At 44.3% G+C, this 22784-nt stretch overlaps 1 protein-coding gene across 1 annotated transcript in view; it reads right to left on the reverse strand.

The window, feature by feature from the left end:
• The window catches only part of RHBDF2 (rhomboid 5 homolog 2), a 148010-nt gene that overhangs the window by 98433 nt on the left and 26793 nt on the right, over positions 1-22784 (reverse strand). The window contains exon 2 of the mRNA XM_089682658.1: positions 9445-9579. The gene's annotated coding sequence lies outside the window, so the exon portion shown is untranslated. The remainder of the gene's footprint in view (positions 1-9444; positions 9580-22784) is intronic.

Below are 22784 nucleotides of genomic sequence, written 5' to 3' on the forward strand. Positions count from 1 at the left end.
CCTTAACCATTCGGGCAGATATTTTGTGTTTCATGTCTAACCGTTCAGCAGGTGATTCTGCATAATAATCTACTCGTGGATAGGATGTTGTATGCATCCAGGGTAAATTATGAACCATAATATAATTTGCACAGGCTTTGGTCATAGCCTGAGGTCTCCACCTACAACTCCCGCCCCAAATGAGGCTATTGGTTTACTGCTCCAGGGAGACACCTTGTGGAGTTGCTAGAAAAGGCTAGGCTAGGCTGAGGTGTGTGAGAGTTGAAGAATCTCCTTTAACATCGGAACTAACAGTGGGAGATAAGAAATCCTTTTGGCTCATGAAACCTGATCTGCTTAAACTAGGACATATGGCAAGTACTTTAACCCTCTGTTATCTCTTTGCTGTGCTATTGTTTTCTGTATATTTATATATATAATGGCTACATCTTTTTCTGTAAATATTTTTATTGCACCGTTTTGACCTTTTAGTAATAAATCTTACTTTCTGAAAGTGTTGAACTGTTTCTAACTCTCTTTAATGCAAACTATGAATTCCTGCCTCAGTAGAGCGCTACTGTGTGTGTTTAACCCTCTGTATAACCTGCCTGCGGTGACAGTGGTATACAGATGATTATCCAACCATCATAGTGTTATTGCTAATATTGCTGAGTTTCCTCTTTCTCTGTACAAAAAGGAGGTGGTGGCAGTGTGAAGGGTTAATTGCGTAATTACCCTGACCCAGTAACAATCGCTCCCAGGCTGCAGATACACAGATTGTGGTCCATTAGCTGGAAAATCTTTGTACAGGGTGCAGCTGGGTGTGGCATTGTTACGCACATGACAGCACAGTTTTAGATTGGCTAGCCCTTCGGTCACGAGTTTGGTGAGAAGGGCTGGGGTCTGGCGCTGCGATCGTCACAGGGGGGCCTACTCTTCCTGCCCCTCTGAGTTCTTTGGCCTTCTTCTTACTTTCTCCTCATCTCTCCTTATTTAGTGAAGATTTACTGGCCATCATTTGTTGGAGATACCCGATAGTCCTATGATTTTATGGAGAATACTTCTTCAGGATAGCAGGGCTCTCTATGCTTCTGATGTTTCTGTTGAACTTTTTTCCATGATTCCATTGGCATGATTGAAGGTTTCACAGCCTTCTGCTTTGTGGTGCATCATTTCTGTGTATAGCTATCATAGCTGTGAACGTCAGCCAAGCTGTCTTTTTCAGCAGATCAGGCTATTTATGTGCAGCACAGTGGCTAAATGGTTAACACTTCCGCCTGGCAGTATGAGGGTCGTTGGTTCAAATCCCAGCCACGGCACCACTTGCCTAGAGTTTGCATGTTCTCCCTGTGTGGGTTTCCTCCGGGTACCTCAGTTTCCTCCCACACTCCAAATACATGCTGGTAGGTTAAATGGATCCTGTCTAAATTGGCCCTAGTGTGTGTATGTATGAATCTGACTAAAGTTGAATAATACCCTTGCTATAGGTGTAACGCATTTATCTTCCTCATGAAGCCTGACTGGAAAACTCCCAGGATGTTTTTAGTCATTACTGTTCACCTCCACCATCACAGGAGTGAGCTTTCTCTCTGATTAAAACCCCCTCACATGCTCTCCCTCTTCCCTGATGCAGTACCTCTGAGCTCAAAGTTTGAGAACTCACTCCTGTGATGGTGAAGGTATGCAGTAACAACTAGGTCTCTCTTAGCAACATCCTAGCAACCTCCTGGGAGTTTTCCAGCCAGACTTTGGGAGGTATGTAAATGGCCTACACCCATAGCAAGGGCATTATTCAACTTTAGTCATAGCTGAAAAGTTTGTTTTTATCCCCAGATGCCCCTTATCTGCATAGGCAGTTTTTTGGTAAACGTGAACTATGACTTTAATTGGATTTTAATGCTATTATGCGGTGTATTATAAATGCTTTATTTTGCGATCGTAAAACATAGCAAAACAACTGCTAAAACGCAAGTAAAAAAGGAACACGAGGCACAGCACTTTTGATAGAACTCTATCCTAATGGGTATTTTGAAGTAAAGACGCAGGCCTCTTTTGCTTTACCTCTACAGAAGCCAACTGCTCTACTCAGTGCCAGGTTCAACTGTGAAGGAAGACTACCTTACCCTGCATGGATACCTAACGAACATGACATGAGAACAAATTTAGGTCCTTAGTTAAAAGTGGTTGCATACCCTTACATATACCCAGTGAAGTGAGATAAAACTCCTCCTACGTAAGTTGTATCTGTTTACCAGCCGTGTTTGCTTCTCTACATCCGTTAAAATTGCTGATTTATGTTTGTCTGAGAGTTAAAAAAAAAAGTGGGGCAGAGAGTTGAATGACATACTGGAGAGATCTGAGAGCTGACTGGAGGGGAGGGGAAGGAAGGGACACCCCCTCCCCCTCCACACAGCTTACAGAAACAGAGCTGAGGTTGTCAATCTGCTGGAGGTTCCTCCACTGTCACCATTTTTCTCTTGGGGTCAGGAAAACTTGTCAGAAGTAATTCATGCTAATAGCAGAGGAACGAGGCAGCAGACAGAAATGACACTGTTCTGGAGTGAGACAAGTACACACTATAGAGGGATATGCTTTACTCATTTCAAATCTGAGGTTTAAACCAGTTTAGGCTATTTAAAGCAAAACTCTGGGCCAAAACTTCTTTACACGTCCTTGTTGCTGATTTCCTACTTTCACTGACTGTCATCCATCTTCTGGTTCACTCAGTAGTTTCTCTGAAATAGCCTAATCATTTTCAAATCAAACCGTTAATCCCCTGTGGTTTCCTGTTTGTAAGACCAGTGGATGCTATGCCTCCTATTTCCCCACCCACTGGTCGTGGCACATCCCTTCTGTAGTTCTTTCTCCAGGAAGCAGTGATAATTCAGCACCACTTGCAGTGGTGGGCGGACCGAGACTCAACATGTACAGGCCTAGTGTACCCACCCACTTTCACTACAATTCCCTTTGGTTGATGGAAACTGTAGTTTTATTTTACTGCAGAGAGAGAGAAGAGGATATGATGTAATCCCTGCTGTTACACCTCTTCCTTGGCAGAGCAGATGCGGTTATCTTTTGAATTACAGAGATGAACTCATGAATATTTAATTAGACTTTTCTCCTAAATGGTAAGGCTTTTTAAAATTTTATTAACAGTTTAGTATTTTGTATGGGGGGGTGCAATGGGGGATTTTTTGCCTATGCTGGAGTTCTTCTTTAAGGAAAAATAGTCTTTAGACTGGCCCTCATTAGTTAAATGATTTGGTTTATTTTTTTCCCACACCATCTTACTTTTTCTTTGCTCTTCCCTTTTTTTTTTTTTTTTTTTTTTTTTTTTTTTTTAAGGCTTTCACAATACATCTAGTTGAGAGGAATCTCATAGTTGACAAAAATAATTTTTAAAGCACAAATGTGGAAACGTTGATTTGTAAAGGGGTTGGAATAGTGGAGATTTCTAGTAGTCTTATGTGATGAGTCCCTCGACCTCTCCGCGGCCTTTGACACAGTTGAGCACCCCCTCCTCAATAAACTACACTCCCTTGGCATCAGAGACTCGGCTCTCTCCTGGCTCTCCTCCTATCTATCACAACGCTCCTTCAGTGTTACCTATAATGCTACCACCTCCCCCTCTCTGTTGGGGTCCCCCAAGGCTCTGTCCTCGGGCCCCTTCTCTTCTCCATCTACACCTCCTCCCTCGGCAAACTGATACACTCCCACGGCTTCAACTATCACCTCTACGCCGATGACACGCAAATTTACCTCTCCACCCCTCACCTCACCCCTTCAGTCTCCGCCCGTATCACTCACATACTGAACGACATATCAGACTGGATGTCGCTCCATTTCCTCAAATTGAACCTTTCCAAAACCGAGCTCTTAATTTTCCCCCGGCCCGCGCCCCCCCCCCCCCATCACGACCAACATCGCCACCATCAGTCCCACCCCGCAAGCCAAAGTCCTAGGTGTCACTCTAGACTCAAACCTGTCCTTCCAACCCCATGTCCAATCGCTGGCAAACTCATGCAGGCTCCACCTCCGCAACATTTCCAAAATACGTACGTTCCTAACCCCAGAAACTACTAAACAACTCATTCACTCCCTTATTATCTCACGTCTGGACTACTGCAACTCCCTCCTCAGCGGCCTACCCCAACCCAGGCTATTCCCGCTTCAGTCTATCCTGAACTCAACGGCCAGACTTATCCACCTTACCAACCGCTCCGCTTCTGCCACCCCCCTCTGTCATTGCCTCCACTGGCTTCCAATTGCCCAACGCATTAAATTCAAACTACTAACATTGACATACAAAGCCATTCATAACGCTGCCCCAAACTACCTCAACGACCTGATACCCAAATACCACCCAACCTGTACTCTTCGCTCCTCACAAGACCTCCTACTTTCTAGCTCCCTGGTCTCCTCCTCCCACGCCCGACTGCAGGACTTCCCCCATCCTCTGGAACTCACTACCCCAATCCATCAAACTGTCACCTACCCTCCTCACCTTTAGGCGCACCCTGAAAACCCATCTCTTCAGGGAAGCCTACCCCACTCTCACCTAACAGCCGATCTCCTCCACTCCTCCTACCACTCCATCCCCCACAGCCATTTTCTCCTGTACCACTATCCCCTCCCTCCTAGACTGTAAGCTCGAAAGAGCTGGGCCCTCTAACCCCTCGTGTATTGTTTTGTTACTGTATTGTCTCATGTACTGTCCCCCACTATAATGTACAGCGCTGAGCAAACCTTTTGGCGCTATATAATTACTGTATAATAATAATAATAATAATGAGTCATGAATCATATCCCCAGTCTCCAACAACTCCTATACCATGGTTCCAAGTACCTGGCCATCTCGTTTTGCATCTGTAGTCTCTGACAGCTTTGTGTACTGTTACATTCACTAAATATCGTATGTGGTCCTTTGATGTCATGAGCAGCAAAGGGGGAAGTTACACTTGTTTGCATCCCCGCCCTCCTCCTCTGCCACATTTGGCAGTTTTTTGGGGGAAGGTAATGCTGGTAACTGGTTTTTATCTGTGAGGAAGTTCAATCCCCTCCTCTTTCCCCTGCAGCCTTCTGGGACACACACAAGTCCCAGAAGACTGCAGGACATTCACAAAGTACAGCATGGCTCGCATATGCGCAGTAGGAAACTGGCTGTGAAATTGGAAGGCTTCACTGCCGGTTTCCCATACCTAAGATGCCGGTGCCTTGAAGAATCGGCTTGGGTGAGGACATTGCTGGATCCCTGGACAGGTAAGTGTCCTTATACTAAAAGTCAGCAGCTACAGTATTTATAGCTGCTGATGGAATTTTTGTGGGGGGAGACTGAGCTCAAACTCTAAGTTGACCACCACACTTTTAGGTAATGCTCCTTATTTTATGCTAGCTGCCATGTTAGACTAAAAAGGTGGCTTGCCAGGGATCTAGCATTTTACAGTCGAGGTCATTCATCCATGTTTCTTCAACCAAGATTCACTTCAAAAAGACAATTTCACTTTTAAGTTGCCCTTTCTATATTCTCACCATTCTTTTAAGTAGCACCCCCCCTACCCTCAGTCTTACTCCGAATTTCCTCACTGTGTGGCCCTGCTCAGAGCTGCACAGCCTTTGCAGAAAGTCCTGGCCTTGTCTGCTTGTCCATTTTATTGCTATGGGTGGGGACATACCCCTCTGTACAGCAGACCTGCTATGCGAATGAATGGGCAGAGAGGACACAGCCAGAACTTCTTTCTGCAAGGTAGGTCCACAAAACTCTGGAGTGGTGCTACAAGTATGTATTTGGGTAGAAGGCTGCCATTTGTGAGGGATAACATACAACTTTTCTAAAAATTAAACTATTTATTTATAGTAACATCTAAAAATACTGCTTTTTGAAAATAGTGAACTGTGTCAGCTGTGTTTTGAAATGTTCCCCTATTAAACATATATTTAGGAATATCAGTAAAATCTCCATTACACAAACCATTGGGTAATTTATGTTCAGTAACCCTTTCGAGCAGTGGTTTTCAAACTATGGTGTTTGGACCTCAAAGGGTTGTAGGCATGTGCTGGATAGTCCTCAGTCAGATGTACAGTTGGGTGGCAGAGGGTGGTGGAAGTTCTCGAACACTCTTCCTAATCCCAAGCTGTGATGTAATCCGCAAGCAACGGGTGAGGAAGCTAGTTAGAGATCCCCTACCAGGTGCGGATGCAGAGCGCAGGGAGTCTTGTCAAGCAGCTAACTCTTCCTGTTAGAATTTTCTCAGGAGAGCAAATTATTAAAAAAAAAATAAATAAAAAATTAGAGTGGAGCACAAGCAAGGTTAAGTGGTCTACAAAAACAATTGATGAGACTCCCCGTCTGGCAGTTTAGAAGGTATGGTGGGGGTGAGGGGATAGATAATGCAGCAATTTAAGAATTAGATATTTTACATGATCATATATAGCTACTTGACCTCTGGAAGGTTTTACCCTTTTCACAACCAGGGCATTATTATATAACATTTGTCACACAGATAAGAGCCTTCTTTTGGTGGTATTTGATCACTACTGGGTTTTTTATTTTTTCTGTAAATGAAAAAATATGAAAAAGTTTGAAAAAAAAAACAAAAAAAAAAACCCACAAATATTTATTATTTTCTTTACTTTCGGTTCCAAAACATATCCAATTAAAAAAAAAAAAAGTAATTTCTTCATAAATTTAGGCCAAAATGTAGTCTGCTACATGTCTTCGATAAAAAAAGTCCTAATAAGTGTATATTAATTGGTTTGTGTGAAAGTTATAGCAGGGCTTAAAATTTCAAGTCCTGAGCTACTAGCCAGGCCTTAAGAGTTACTCGCCATCAACAAACACACACAAACAGAGACACCTGTACACACACAGACATGCACATACACTCACACACATACACACACAGAAACACGTACATACACGCACAGAGACACATGTATACACATCACAGGCACGTACAGACACGCATACACACAGATACATGTACATACACAGAAATACACACGCAGACATATGTACATACATACACAGACACATGTACATATATACACACACGTACATGCACACACAGACACATGTACACACATACACATGTACAGATACACACAAGTACATACACACAGACACATGTACATGCATACACACACACGCACACCCTATAAAAAGTTGCAGTACTTCGTTGTTCACTCACAGAGTCGGGTACTGCACTCTAGTGGGAGGCAGAGAGCACAGCACACTCTCCTTCCTTTACTTTCACTGCACTCGGCTATTAAGCAGTCTGACGCTCCCAGTGCCAATGACAGATCCGGCCTGAGCTCCGAGCCTGCTCAGCAAGATGGCCCTGGGGGACACACTGGCCCCACCAGAATTTCCTCTCGCCATTGGCGAGCAGGCAACTGGAAATTTCAAGGCCTGAGTTATAGCATCTACAAACTATGGTATATATCCTGGAATTTATGCAGTTATGACACTATTCTGTAATGGAGGTGATGAGCGACTTATCATGGGACTGTGATAATGTGGTGGGAAATCTGGAGCTAACAGACCCTCGCTGGGATGTATACTGACATAATGACACTAATACAGTGCTCAGATATAATACTGTACACTGTCACTGTACTAATGACACTGTCTGGGAAGGGACTAACATCAAGGGGTTAACTGTGTGCCCAACAGGTGTAAAATGAGCTGCTTTTAAGAGACCTGGCTGTTTTTTCTCCTGGCCTTGCAGGGAGAAGAAACAGCCAGATTGCTGCTCTGTATAGAGCCTTGTGTGTTTGTAAATGCATGACTCTGTGCTATGGCTGGCTACAGCCGATCAGTAGGTCCACAGGCAAAATCATTGGCTGGGATCTACTGACAAAATTGTGCTGTAGCCAGTGACATTGTGGGTCAGCAAGAAACTTGCGCACTTCAAACCTGGAAGCAAGCTTGCAGCGTTTATTTATGTTGCTGAGCCTGCAGCTGCCGCCAGGTCAGAGTAAATATACTTATTATTATTATACAGGATTTATATAGCACCAACAGTTTGCTCAGCACTTTACAACTGGGGTCACCATTGTGTCTGTATCACTAGTTATGGTCCAATATAGGACCAGTGTTATATAATGTTTACACCTTTTGTCACCTATTATCGTTGTTGCCTTATATTTTAGCGCTGCATCAATTATATCTATTTATTATACTCTTTACACCTATTGGTATAGGATTAGATGCTGCCAGCTTTTCTAGTTATTTTATCTACCTATACATAAGAGCGCAGGAGGATATTTTTCCTTTCTAATACAGTTCAATACAAGAGGGTTAGGAGGGCCCTGTTCCTTCAAGCTCCAAGGAGCAGGGCCCTCCTATCCCTCTTGTATTGAACTGTATTGTCGCTGTATTGTCTCCCGTTATATTGTAAAGTGCTGAGCAAACTGTTGGCGCTATATAAATCCTGTATAATAGTTAGTCTCCCGACAGAACTGCAAAAAGCACGTCTGTTCTGATCATCTACCAAGCTGATGTAATAAAACGAGTGGGGACTCCTTGGAAGAGCATCTATTCTACCTGCAGCTAAGTGTCTTTATATATTCTTTTGCTATTACATTTGTACTTCTGTCACTATATCTGTCATTACTCAATTAAATGTTATACATCTCCAAATGTTTGCGTGATCTCTTTTTGCAATATACCCCAAAACATAAACTATCATGTTGCCGTGATAAAACAAAACTGATTAAAGTGTTACTAAGCCCATGACCCTGCATTCACTATATCCGGTCTCCTACAATACACAGAACATGGAAATATAAAAACTGCTAAATATCTTTTCTTATCAGAAGTTAGAGCAGCCTTGTGACTTCTATCAGTGTCCAGAAGAGCACTGGTTAAAGCTAGTAGAAGGAGTTTTCATTCTCCCCTCTCCTATGAGGCTGCATGACCCCTAACCCTCTGTCTGGAGAGTGCTGATTAGTCCTGTGCTGATCACATACACTCTAAGAAAAAAAAAACTGTCAAGCAATACACACCAAACTGATTTTGGACAGTAGAAGAATGGGAGGATCAGAGAAGACAGGATCAAACATCCTTTTTACACAATGCAGATAATTAACCCCTTAGGTTCCACAGTGAGTATAACAAGCATGCTTTACTGCATATACAGACTGATTTTACTGTTGTGGGTTTAGGAACACTTTAATATTTGCAGCCCAACTAGAGTTAGCTCTCAGCAAAATGTATTCTATAATGTCCCCCCCCCCCCCCCACCACTCATATGTGTCACAGTGGCTCCTGAGCAGTCCATGGCTGGAGGCCACTGATAAATATGAAAAGCAGATGAGCATTCAGCAGCATGCTACAAAGCACATAGATTTCATCAGAAAGGCGGATACGTTCCCACATACCATGCATTTTCTAGGTTGAGCGCCTGCAATTGTCCAGATATAAAATTGGTGGAGATATAGACAGGTCAGGAGCAATGTGATTACCTGCAGGTCAGCTTCTGGCTCTTTTTATGGCTGGGCTCATCTAATTCTTGGCCCCAAGGCGTCTTGTAGAGTGGACATCGGCTTTTTTTAAAAAAACCTGCCCAGATGTTAAGGCAAGGTCCAGCGGCCCACGGGCTAGAGAGAGGGAAAACAATTGTTAGCTGCGGAAGGAAATAGAACGCTGATAAAAGTGTCTTGCTAAAATGACAGTAATTCACAGAAAGAGAAACATCTGAAAGGATTCAGAAGCATGGACTATATATTGTAGTTACACTGAAGGTCAGTAGGGGGAAGGGACTTCATCTCACATACATGGAATACCAGGACACAGACTGCCCCTCCCTAGAGGGAGAATCACACAGACAAGACAAAAAACACGCAACGTATAGGAAGATCCTGAAATACTGAAATTAGACAGGTACTAGGCAAGTGCAGGGCAGGAGCAAAAAGTACCTTCTAATAGGTCTTTAGTGCATTTTCTAACATGCCCATACAGCCCAGCATATATTCTGAAGAGTTATAACACCTACAAACTGCTTCTTAAAGTTCAACTCTGAGCACAAAAACCCTTATTTAAATAAAATCCTTTAGTCACAAAGGATTTACATGCACTTTGTCTGCACCAAATGTTATTTGCAAACCCAGTCATTACCTTGTAAAAAGTAGTAATTTGACACATAGCCTGTGCAGACAGTAGAGCTGTGGGAGGGGCTCAGAAGACCCACTTACCACAGATTACCTGCAGAAAACCGGAAGGGATGGAGACAAGACCAGTCACCCTGCACAAGGAGAGAAGGTAGCAGTGACCGGTCTTCATTACAGGAAGCTCCTGCACAAAGGCAGAGCTTCACACTGAATGACGTCTTAGATCTGGAAGAAACACACAAAGCACACCAAGAACGAAGTTAGAATTGGTATGCCTCCTGTATTTGTACAATATTTATTTATCCCAGCTCAGTATTCAGCTTTAAAGTGGTTCTAAAGGCTAAAGGTTTTTTTACCTTCATGCATTCTATGGTAAAAAACCTGTATGCAGCAGCCCACCCTAAATTCCATCTCGATCCAGCAATGTGCACAAGAGCCTTAGCTCTCCGGGGACACTCCCTCCTCATTGGTTGAGACAGCAATGGGAGCCTTTGGCTCTCACTGCTGTCAATAATAGCCAGTGAGCCAATGAGGAGAAAGAGAAGGGCTGAGCCACGGCTCTGTGTGTGTGAATGGACACGTAGAGCAGCGACTAAGGAGCAAGCCTGGGTGCCCCCATAGCAAGTTGCACTCGGCGGGAGGGAGGGACCAGAAACGCTGGCAGTGTACCAGAGAAGAGGCGGATCGGGGTTGCTCTATGCAAAACAAATGCACAGAGCAGGGAAGTATAAAATGTTTTTTTATTTTTAAGGAGGAAAAAAAGACTTTAGTATCACTTCAGACGTTGGGGCTGGCTGGTTATTTAAAAAAATGCCTTTAATATCATGTTAAATTATCACCAAAGCCAAAAAGAAGGTTTGGCTTAAGCCCTATTATTATTATACAGGATTTATATAGCGCCAACAGTTTGCTCAGCGCTTTACAATATAACAGGAGACAATACAGTTCAATACAAGAGGGATTTGGGGGCCCTGCTCCTTGGAGCTTACAATCTAGGAGGGTCTATTACTATTAACACTTGCCAGAGCTGTCCATTTTGGGCTGCAGTGAAGTGCGACAAAGGGCAGTGTGATGTGCAATTTGCCAGCTCTCTTTTTACAGGAACTTTAAGTGTACAAAGTGACCCCGCACAGGAGCAAGGTGGGTTGGTGACAGGTGATGGCTTCCAGTCGGGGGCAATACAGCGCAGCATGTCTGCATTTCATTGTACTTCAATGCACTGCACCTACAAACTGCATTGTAGAACAAGAGAACATGAAAAACAATGGTTTTCCATGTGCCCTAGCAGCGATTGCCCTTGTTCCAGTGCAGAAAAATGCTAGTCATGGACCCTGAGAGAATCATTAAAAACCACTGTCATTGTGTAGATTTTCCTGCACTTCCAGTGCTGAAAACACAACAGTAAGTGAAAGTAAGGAAGATCTTCTGACAATTGTCACCAGAATAAATTTTCTCTGACGACTTTCCGTCTATTCCTGTTCTGCTGACAACATGTTGGCTCTTTCCCTACTTTCAGCGTCAATGCTTACCAGGACAAACAGAGAATGAATTCCCCCTTACAGAGATATAGACAGCAATAAAAACTTCACAGGAGTACTAACCCTCTCTTGTGCTATTCATAACGAACCCCCCCCCCCCAAAAAAAAATTGCTTTAAATATGCTTTAACAATCGAGCCCCCCCCCCCAGATCTGGGAGGAAATACCCCAGGACACCATCCATCGTCTCATTAGGAGCATGCCCCAACGTTGTCAGGCATGTATGCAAGCACGTGGGGGCCATACAAACTACTGAGTACTACTTTGAGTTACTGCAATGAAATTTCAGCAAGTTAGACTAGCCTGCTGCATCATTTTTTCACTTTGATTTTCAGGGTGTCTTTGAATTCAGTCCTCTGTAGGTTGATAATTTCATTTTCATCAAACGATGGGGCATCCTTACGTTCCTAACACATTACCTAGTCCATATCAGTATAGATCAGCCTTTCTCAACCAGGATGCCCAGACAACCTGGGGTGCCTTGAGGTTTCTTCAGGGGTGCCTTGACAAAATGTCTAAAAATTGCCCAAAACTTGTAGGCAAGCCAGTTGGTGGAACAAGCCTGCCTTTTAGTTACACAAAGCCACAGGTTTTCATTGTGCGCCATTACAACCTTCTAGCCGCCAGCCTCCTAACAACCAATGACAACATCAGTTGATAAGAAAGATGTCAGTTGCCTGCACAGCAGCCTAGTTTGACCCTTCCCTGCCCCTCTCCAATATTTTAGAGCAGTCTCTCAACCAGGATGTTGTGAGATTTTTTCAGGGGTGCCTTGACAAAATGTCTAAAAATTGCTCAAAATTTGTATGAAAGCCTGCCTTTTAGATACAGAAAGCCACAGGTTTTCATTGTGCATCATTAGGACCTTCTAGCCACCGGCATCCTGACAACCAATGACTTCATGAGTTGATAAGGAGGATGTCAGCTGCCTGCACAGCAGCCTAGTTTGACCCTTCCCTGCATCCCCCCACCAGTGCTGGGGTCACATTAGCTCAGTGATGGAGAAAACTGAGGGAGAAGAGAAACACTGGAATACTAGTCAGTACCAGTGTGCAAAAGTGTATTTGCTTTGGAAGAATGAATCACTTCTAACATTGGGTGTCCTACATGTGTGGATGTTGCGATGTTATAGAAAACTATTAGAATAGGTTTTCACATTTTAGAATGGGGTGCCCTTTTAAAATGGACAGTCTAGAGGCACCCCATTTTAGAATGGGGTGCCTCAAGACTGTATCATTTTAAAGGGTGCCTCGGGACTGTCCATAATTTTAAAGGGTGCCTTCACTGAAAAAAGGTTGAGAAACACTACTATAGATATCCAGCATGATAATTTTCCCCATTGAGATCTGATGGGTTTTCAAAGTGTTCCTTTCATTTTTTTGAGCACTGTATTTGCATTTTGAGTGTGTTGCATTTAAAGGATACGTCTTTGGCAATTATGATCTATTACAGCCAATTGCTGGGGAGATGCCCGGAAAAAGAGAACACAAAAAGTGCACTTTATCTTATAAAGCCGGGTCAGGAACACCATTACCTGCTAAGTGAATCTGATTGGCCTTCTGCCATTCATCTTGCTCTCCTAGCTGGCTACAACAAAACACAAATGGCACAAATTCTCTTCCCAGCACTCAGTTCTCATTGATCCTTATAGACAAGGCTAATTCTGTATAGCTGATAGGATGTCTATATTGCAGTGTGTTTGCATGCGTTTGTGCACATTTGCAGTGTGGAAAAATGCAGCATGCTGTACTTTTCTGCACTGCAATGATGTGAACTATGCCCATAGGACAGCCTGGATTTTGGACTGTCTATGCAGTTGGAATGCAGCCCAAAATGCATCAAACTGCAGCCCAAAATGCATCAAACTGCAGCCCACTGCGTCAAGTGTAAAAGGGCCGTAGAGCTTTTTTGATTTGTAAAGGGAAGGGTTAACACCTTCATCAGATTTTTATTGCTGTCTGTGTCCCTTGTCAGAAATTTCCCCTCTCTTCATGTTCTGTTGATCACTGTTACTGGAACTGAAAGTGAAGGAAAATGTTGCTGGAACAGAAGTAAAGAGAACATTTTTGAATCAGGAAACTTACTGGAGTGACAACTAAAAGGATTTCCTTAACTTTTCTCCTTACTGCATGCTGTGCCCCTGAGACAGGAAGTTAAAAGGGAAGCATGGGTTCAAATTAAAAAACAAAACACATACGGACCTATACACATACGTACCCTGCTGGCTCTACACCAAGGACGGAGTGATTAAAGATTGCCGATTGCTCAGTTCTCAGTCACTGTCAGTCACCGGCTCTCTGCTCTGTCCCTCCAGTGCTAACTGGAGTGCCAAGCTGTTGAGAGGGTGGGAGGGGCTGTCTGAGGGGCTCAGTGATGCTGTGGGAGGCTGAGCCAGTTGCTAGTCAGGCATCTGGGTGGATTCTGCTTTATTGTTGGACTCCAGGACTTCTCACAAACTTCTCCCATCCTATGGAACTCCCTACCCAAATCTGTCCGGCTATCTCCTATTCACCTTTAGATGATCCCTGAAAACATCTCTCTTTAAAGAAGTCTGTCCTGCTTCTACCTAGTACACTGCCATTTATTTCCTCCATCAGCTCACCCCCCCCCCCCCCCCAACAGCTATTACCTTTTGTATCACTCAACCCTTCCTCCTAGATTGTAAGCTCTAACGAGCAGGGCCCTCTGTTTCCTCTCGTACCAAATTGTATTGTAACTGTAATGTCTCTCTTCATTTTGTAAAGCGCTGCGCAAACTGTTGGCACTATATAAATCCTGTATAATAATAATAATAAATCCAAAAAGCAAGACTACGGGCAGATATAAAGCACATAAAATAATGCAGCTCTGCATTCAATACTACATTCTTTTTTTAAATGCACACACTGCAAGTACCAAAATATGCTTTGGTATCATCTTCCTGCAGTCCCTGTACAGCCGAACTCAGACAGAGTGAACAACAGCACAAGGAGCCAACAACTGTGCTGCAATGAAAGTAGCATGCGGATAGGAGGAGAGAGTTGAGGGACTGGTGATTGATTAGTCTACAGCTACAGTACAGTGCTTTCTGTGCGTCAGTCAGAGAGTGTGCACTCATTGTGACGATGCATCCCATTATTCATTGTTTTCATGCGCATCCAACCCGTGACCCTATTGATTGTGTCCATACATTGGAAAAACAAATTCCTCGAAAAGGGAGGACGCTGCCTCGTTAGCCGCTGTCAATCACTTCACCTTGAAGCAGGAGCTGAGGCATGTCTTCCGTCTCTTTTTCTTCCCACTGCCTGTGTATGGTGTGCTGTAGCCCAAGCAAAGGAGAACGCACAAATAGGTGGCTCCATAGGACCCTGCTAGGACAAGGAGAAACCCAACAAAAGGAAAGACGGGGAAGTGATAATGGGACCAGATAAGGAGGAAAGGAATACTTTACAGGCAGCGCCGGACTGACAACTCATGGGGCCCCGGACAATAGGGGATCATGGGGCTCCTGTGTCCTCGCCCACGCCCGAACCACACCCAAAAAAGCCTATGAAAGGTACCAGGGGCATCTCATGGGGCCCCCTACTGAGTGCCCGAATGGTCAGTCCGCCCCTGTTTACAGGGGTGTCAAACTGGTGGCCCTCCAGCTGTTGTCAAACTACAAGTCACGAGGCATTGCAAGATTGACAGTTAGAGCTCGTTCACACTTGACTTTATTTCTAACTATTGCCAAACGCCCCTATAGCGTCTGACAGGTGTTAGACAGGCGTTTGGGAAGCGTTTTTAATGCTCCTCAAATGCTCCCCAAACGCCCTATGCACGGTTTGGAGGTGTCTGATAAGCATTTGCCAAGCGTTAAAACCGCACCACAAATGCTTATAATGAAGTTAAATGGTATTAACACTCCGCAAACGCCTCACAACCGCACACGCCTGCCAAGCGTTTGAGGAGCGGCACCATAGACTTGAATGGGAGGCTTCAACTCCTCCTGACTTGAAATGAGGCGCCAGTTTTGCCGCGACGCAAAGCTTCAGTGTGAACAGCACTGTTTGCTGCCATGTGCAGAGTTTTCATAGGCGTATGAGAAGCATTAAAAACGCTTCCCAAACGCCTGCTGACAAAGCTAGTGTGAACGTAGCCTAACAAGCATGACTCCCAAAGACAGAGGCATGATGGGACTTGTAGTTTGGCAACAGTTGGAGGGCCGCTAGTTTGACATCCTTGCTTTAGAAGAAAGAAAAGCGGCAACTAACTCAAGTCTGATCTTCTGCTTCCGAAAAAAAAAAAAGGGTTTAACCCTTCACTACTCAAAATCAACCAATACAAAAACGGAAAAGAAGGATTTGGATATTCTTCATGTAGGTGAACGTTTCTGAATCTGTTTGTGCGTGGAGCCGCCCAGAGCGGTGTGCAGCCAGTCTATGTTAATGAATAAACACGCAGTGGCTGTACGGACTCCAACGCACACACGATTTTGACAGGCGTGCAGGTGTGGGTGCATGGTCCTGAGCGCACATTGCCTGTGTTCCGCACCGCCCCCCCATGCGATCCTATGAAAACTGGCTGTGCGCTAGAACCTGAAGAGCTCATTGGGGCGCCTCATTCATAAACAAAAGTCTCATTCAGGCTGTATGGGGGTCTCAGCGCCCGTGTGAATGAGGCCTCAGCATTTCTTGTTCTTTGGAGGCATTTCATAGCTTTAAGTGCAAAGGTAACCTTGGTTGAGCGCCACGCTAGGAATTTACATGCGGCAGACTTTTCTCCTTCCCGTTTTTTTCTTAGCCTGTTGAGAGCGAGGCATTTCATTACAGCATTGTCAGCCTGGTTTGTCATACAACCCCGTGACCCTATCGATTGTGTCATGGCTCCTTTCCCCTGAAGTCACATGTCTTCTCTTGTTCCATGTTGTAATCTTTTCACGGATGCCATGTCTGAACTTGTTGTATAGGGAAATTCTGCCTATCGTACAGCTCATGGAAAAGGGGAATTTACCACCATTCATTTCCATGACACATGACCATTAGATGAAAAATAGGCAGCTCATGTTACAGACTGGGAATGCTCCTCGAAGGGGCTGTCACCTGCTGACTTGGAGGGGAACAGTGTGGGAAGAAGGGAACTGGAGTGTATGAAATGGTCCCGTCTCCACCTCCAGCAGCTATGCACATCTGGCACAGGCCATCTGTGAGAGAAAAATCGCAGCGTGCTGGAGGACCTATACAGGCTTAGGGGAGATGTCATACACAAAGCAAAAATCAATACACTGCCTACAGCTCTCCACAGAACAGCCTGACATATTTTCCCAGCATATATTCTAGAATACATTTATTTCTCTTAACAGAAAAGAAGGCCGCTTTCACGCAGATACGGTGCGGTTTTCCCAAACCAAGGGGGGAGCACAGTATACCCACCGTTATGGGGCAGGTTTGCTATGCTCTGCCATAGACTTCCATTATTTCCTGCAGTTTTGGTGCGCTGATAGCACAACAAAACTCCTACATGCAGGTCCACCTAAAACCGCAGGGAATAATGGAAGTCTAAGGCAAAACGCAGCTAACCTACACGAAAACACGGGTACACTGCGCTTGCGGTTCAGGAAAACCACACTGGGGACAGTTCACTAAGGCTCCATGTACACTGAAGCTGATAAACTCACATTTAGGAGCTTTTCTGCATTTTTTCAGCAGCCCCTGAACTCTCCCTAATGTTTTCCTATGTGTCCATGTACACAGTCATTTACAGTCGTTTACAGGCAGTTGAGTTTACAGTCTTTTTTTTTAACGCACCAAACTTGCGTTCAGAAGTAGATTTTATCAACGTTTAAAACGCCAAACGCTTGTAAACGCGGCTGAGTTTTATAAGCGTTTGGAATTTTTTTCTTAACTCTTCCATTTCCAGATGCTGTCCAGAGCCTTTTTTCATCATGAAAAATGCATGAAAAGCGATTTCCCGGTACTCAAATGGACCTGGTACACCATACTTTGAGGTTTCACATGAAAGAAAATATGTTAGACACTGCTGCAATAATGTCTGCACAGAAATGAGCTGGAACACATCCTAACACCACAAAAAAAAAAAAAAAAAAAAAAAAAAAAAAGACAGCTAATCTCAACAAATACTGCTCTCTCTATTTTTCTTAAAATGTCTGAAATAGTTAATTTTACTGTTTTTCAGTGCATTTTGGAAGGTCTCCTGAGGTTATCTTTAAAAAACTATTCTAAACGTAAATGCTCATAAACGCGCATAAATGCGGTATGCAAACGTGGCTAAACAGACGTTTTTTAACCTACGTTTTCCAGCAGTCAGTTTCCATCGTTGAGAAGTGTCCTGTGTACATGGAGCCTAAAGGTTATTGCATGCGTTATGCTGGTCAGGTGAACACATCGCATGGGATACTGAAAATATCAATTCGCTATTGCTAGTAGGTGGTATTTACCGCAAATAGCAAAAACATTCAGTAAATACCGCATAAAAAAACCTTAAAAACAATTCCCAGAAGGAAAGAAATAATTCAATACATGCGGTAATTAAGTAGTGATCGAGGTCAGAGCTGTGGATAAGGGGGTACCACCAATCCTTCTGTATGGGGCCCAGGCCAGCTGGTAAATTGGATGTGGGCAGAGAAGGTGATCGGTGTGGTGGTGGTGGTGGTGGTGGGGGGGGGGGTGCAATTACTGGTACCGATCCCCTGTATGTCTCTCTGTGCAGCAGCTAAAAGCTGGCTTCTTCTCTTCTCCCTCTTGCTGGCTTTCAGCTGCTGCAGAGAGCCATAAAAGGGGATCGGTTCCAGTAATACCCCCCACCACACCCATCACCCTCCCGCTGCACCATATGTTTCCCCCAATACCAGGAAGCTGACTTGCTGCATGCTCAGCATGGCTGCCATTCAGGGAATGGTAATAGACATGCTGTGCTAATCTCCTTCCCACTGCCACCCCCAGCTCTTTATGAGACTCTAAAGGTTGGGAGGTTGAGGCAGGCATTGTGATCACTGTGATTGGCTGTCACAGTGGTCACATGATGGAAAGCTCCCAATCACAAGTATGAATCGGAAGCTTTTAGTAATTTTTTAACTTACTATGCATGGAGCACGCAGTGAGCACACTCTCAGCACAGAAAGCTGTTCCCTATGGGCGCATATACAGAAAACTAAGTGCAGACACGTGGTGACAAAACTGCCCAACGCGTTTCAGCAGATATTACACCATCAGGAGCAAGTGGAGATCTCTGTAGTAGCGGTGCCTGCTACATATATTTCCAGCTTCCAGGGGCATAGACCAGGTATGGTATATGCATATTTACATTGGTCCAAGCTGGACTCATTAAAACTATTTATAATATATCCATACCATATCCTCTACAGAGCAGTGCGATTTGGCTGAGGGTGGTTTCAGGTGTGGGATCAGCTGCGTTTCCGCATCCGCAACCACCCACTCAAGTATGAACCTAGCCTACCAATGCAAGTGGAACCCCACTGCAAAGAAAAGTTCAGATTTATTCTACCATGATATTCGCCCCCTGATACGTCCCTGCATAGCAGCACTCTGGCAGACAAAGGGGCTGCACTAAGAGTCAATCCTGCCAACAGTATACATGCTGGTAGAAGGTGGAGCAGAGGGAAGACCTCAGCAGTGTGCTAATGCTTCACTGCCCAACCAAAGCCCAACACTGGCCAAAGCCGTTTCAGGTCAGATTAGTGCTCTGTTAGGTTTTCAATGCTGTCTGTGTTACTCTTCCTGTCAGAGAACATTTGAAATTACTTGTCAAAATAGGGGGGCTGCCAGTGCAAACCAACGACCTGGATCTCCTTTCACCAGTCCTACCAAAGTATAGAAGACTACAGTCCATTCAAGAATTCTGTCAAGACATGCAGAAACTTGTAGTCTCTTGACAGCCAAATCTGGAGCACAACCAGCTCACTATCCACACAATGGATATCAGATGACCAGACTGTTAAAGAAATCAAATGGTTTCCAAGTCAAGACTTTAGTCATCCAATGCATATATAACTCAATGGCGTTCACATGAGAACCTTTGTCATTGATCCCAGGAACTGATCACAGCTGAACATCTCTGAGCCGAAGATAGACCATTAGTAATTACCCAAGTGCTTTCCCGTTGCTTTATTGAGAGTCTTCATGCAGAACAACGGTCTGTCAAAATAGGCATATTGTGCCATCTCCAAACAACATAAATAATACACAAGTCTGTCTGATGGGAAAAAATGTACAATAGGGTCACGCTCGTCTGTCTCAACTTCGCTTTTCACAGGCCAAAGCCTTATGCTCCAGCTGGGACTCGCATCAAGCTGAATGTTAAACAGCCGATACTGGGGAACACGTCCAATTTTTTAAGAGCCCCCTCCCTTCCAACGGTCTTTAATACACACCCTCCAGTATGTGATGAGATGGTGACAGATGGAACGGAGGAGGCAAGAAAGGAGCCAGTGTCCCTGGCAATGCCACGAATTCTGGAAAGACAAAGTGCCACATGGCATCACCCACTACAAATATCACCTAGTAATTCAACAAACTCAGATCTGCTCCGGAAAGTGCCCCTGTTTTTTTTTCCCCTTGCATGTGATTGGGTATTCTTTGTAAAGTGAAGCTTTAACTCATGAGCTAAGCTCTGGAGCAACTTGCAAATTGCAGTCTATTTGCCTTAAAGTAGAACTATAGGCGAACTTTTTTCATTTTGGATAGAGTAAAGGAGAGTTATAACCCCAGTAAGCTTGGGGTTTTTTTTGTCTGTGTCCCCATTGGAAGATGATCCACTCACTATCCCCTTTGTTGGAGGTTCGGACATGAGGAAGCAAATCCCTGCCTCTACCAAGATGGCAGCCTCCACACAGAGACACAGTGCAGAACAAGGTATGGCAAGTCAGTAACGGGGAAAAGGTCAGCTGCAGGGAAACCACATATAATACTGCTAACTAGTCCTTTGTCCACTGCCTGCCTTTGTCTTCGGCACAGAATGGTTTCTCTTAAAGAGTGGAAATTTCATGGCAACCTAAGAGAATCCAATGTAATCAATTGCCCCACTTAAAGTGGTAGTAAGCGTGCATTTAGTAGATATGTACATGGGTAGCAGCCGGAAACGTCATTGGCACATGTGCACTGCGGTCCTAATGGACGACATTCCTTCCATTGAGAGAACTGTGCTGTGGCCATGACTCTCATTATTTATTTATTTATTTCAGGTACTTGTATAGCGACGTCAAATTACGCAGCGCTTTACATATATATTGTACATTCACATCAGTCCCTAACCCTCAAGGGGCGTACAATCTAAGGTCCCTAACTTACATTCATACATACTAGGGACAATTTAGACAGGAGCCATTTAACCTAGCAGCATATCTTTGGAGTGTGGGAGGAAACCGCAGCACCCAGGAGGAAACCCACACAGGCACAGGGAGAACATGCAAACTCCAGGCAGGAGGTGCCATGGCTGGGACTCTCATGCGCATGCGTGGTCACAGCTTGGCCATTCAAGTGGCCAGAGCATTCAAACTCAGAAGGAAGACCAGGTGAAGATGGAATCCCTGTCAGCGGTAACAGCGCACCGTTGGAGGGATCCATTTTTTTTTTAAGGCAACTCTGTCATAACGTGCTAGCATGCAATGTGATATGTCACAGTGTGACATGAGCCTGCTGAGAGAACACTTTTTTTTTACTACTGCTTTAACCCCCACTATCACTAAAATATCATTCTGCACTTACTGCCGTGTAATAGTTACCTGCTGAAATGTCAGATCACAGCAGGTTTGAGATTATATGTACTACTGAAAGCAAGTGTATCCAGAAAAAACATATCAGCAGTTCCACTATTTGCAGGTTAACCTGTCATTTCATACACTGGGAGTGGGTGGTGGAGGGGCCCTGTATAGAGAATATATGATGCATCTAACGAGGTGCTATGCCAGACAAATCACACCATAAGGTACACACATCTGTGAGTCTACCACCAGCAACTATTTGAATGGGAAACACGAGCTACAATACAGGAGACACAAATCGCAGCACTGCTCATTTAGTCATGCAGAAGACCGCAGGTTAGCCAGTTCATTGGCAGAAACCTCGGGTGAACCTGCATTTGGCCAGAGTAGCGAGACAAGGTCATCCAATGCCTAGGGGTGAAGATGACAAACTGCGCCCCCCCCCATTTATTACACGAGTCAATGTCTTTTCAAGACAAGAACATCTTTCAGCCTGGGTTTACACTTGTGTGGTGTGTCATATCGCATGTGATTCGCACAGGAACCGCACCGCATTCCTGTGCAAATCACATGAGAATTCTGTGCGGTGCAATCTGAGCCATACATTTTGTATGGCTCAAATCGCACCAAATGTGCAGGACCCTTTTTTTTGGTCCGCACTAGAATTGGATCGCATTGGTATTCACACCCATGCGATCCGATTCTGCACATTGCAGACCAATTTTGGAGTGTTATTAACTTAACATACACACCCACTGCGGTTCACATGAATGGGGTGCGATTGTGATGCGGTGTGGAATTTGCACAGAAACCGCTGGGAATTCCGCACTGCATCAGTGTGAACCAGGGCTAAAACTTTTAAAAAATAAAACAGGTTTAATTAAATCAAAACGGATTTCACGCATACATTAATAACCCCTGCATTAGCATCAGTAACTGCAATAAAAAACCCCCAGCATATTTCTCCTGTTGAAGGCTAGGCTCACACCTATGCAGTTTGCGTTTGATACGTTTCTGCAGTACGGTTTGCATTTTTTGCACATGCGTTTTTGCCACATTTTGTGTTTTTTTTCCCCAACTGTTGCTGGGCAGAATAGAACGTCTCAAAAATGCACTACATGCTCTTCTGCAGTGTCTACAAAACCAAAACCGCAATATTTTCCGTTTAAAAAAGTCCCTGACCCTTTCCAAAATACGCGGAGATGTGAACTTATCCCATAGGAAATCATGTTAAATGGACTGCTGTGCGTTTCTGCAACACACAATGGAAAAAACGCTTAGGTTTGAACCTAAGCGAATAGAGATCACTCGCCCTGACAGCAGCAGGTTCATTTTAGTGCCAAGTGTGGAAATTCAGAATGCCTATCACCCTGTAAGGTGCCCTGCTGGGTGCCCCATGAGCATCTCACATTCACTACTCCTCTCTGACCTGCTGACATCTATGGCATAGACTTCACTGTC

The sequence above is a fragment of the Staurois parvus genome, unplaced genomic scaffold, assembly GCF_062004578.1.
Source record: "Staurois parvus isolate SC_StPar_1 unplaced genomic scaffold, SC_StPar_1.0 ptg000293l, whole genome shotgun sequence".
Lineage (NCBI taxonomy): Eukaryota > Metazoa > Chordata > Amphibia > Anura > Ranidae > Staurois > Staurois parvus.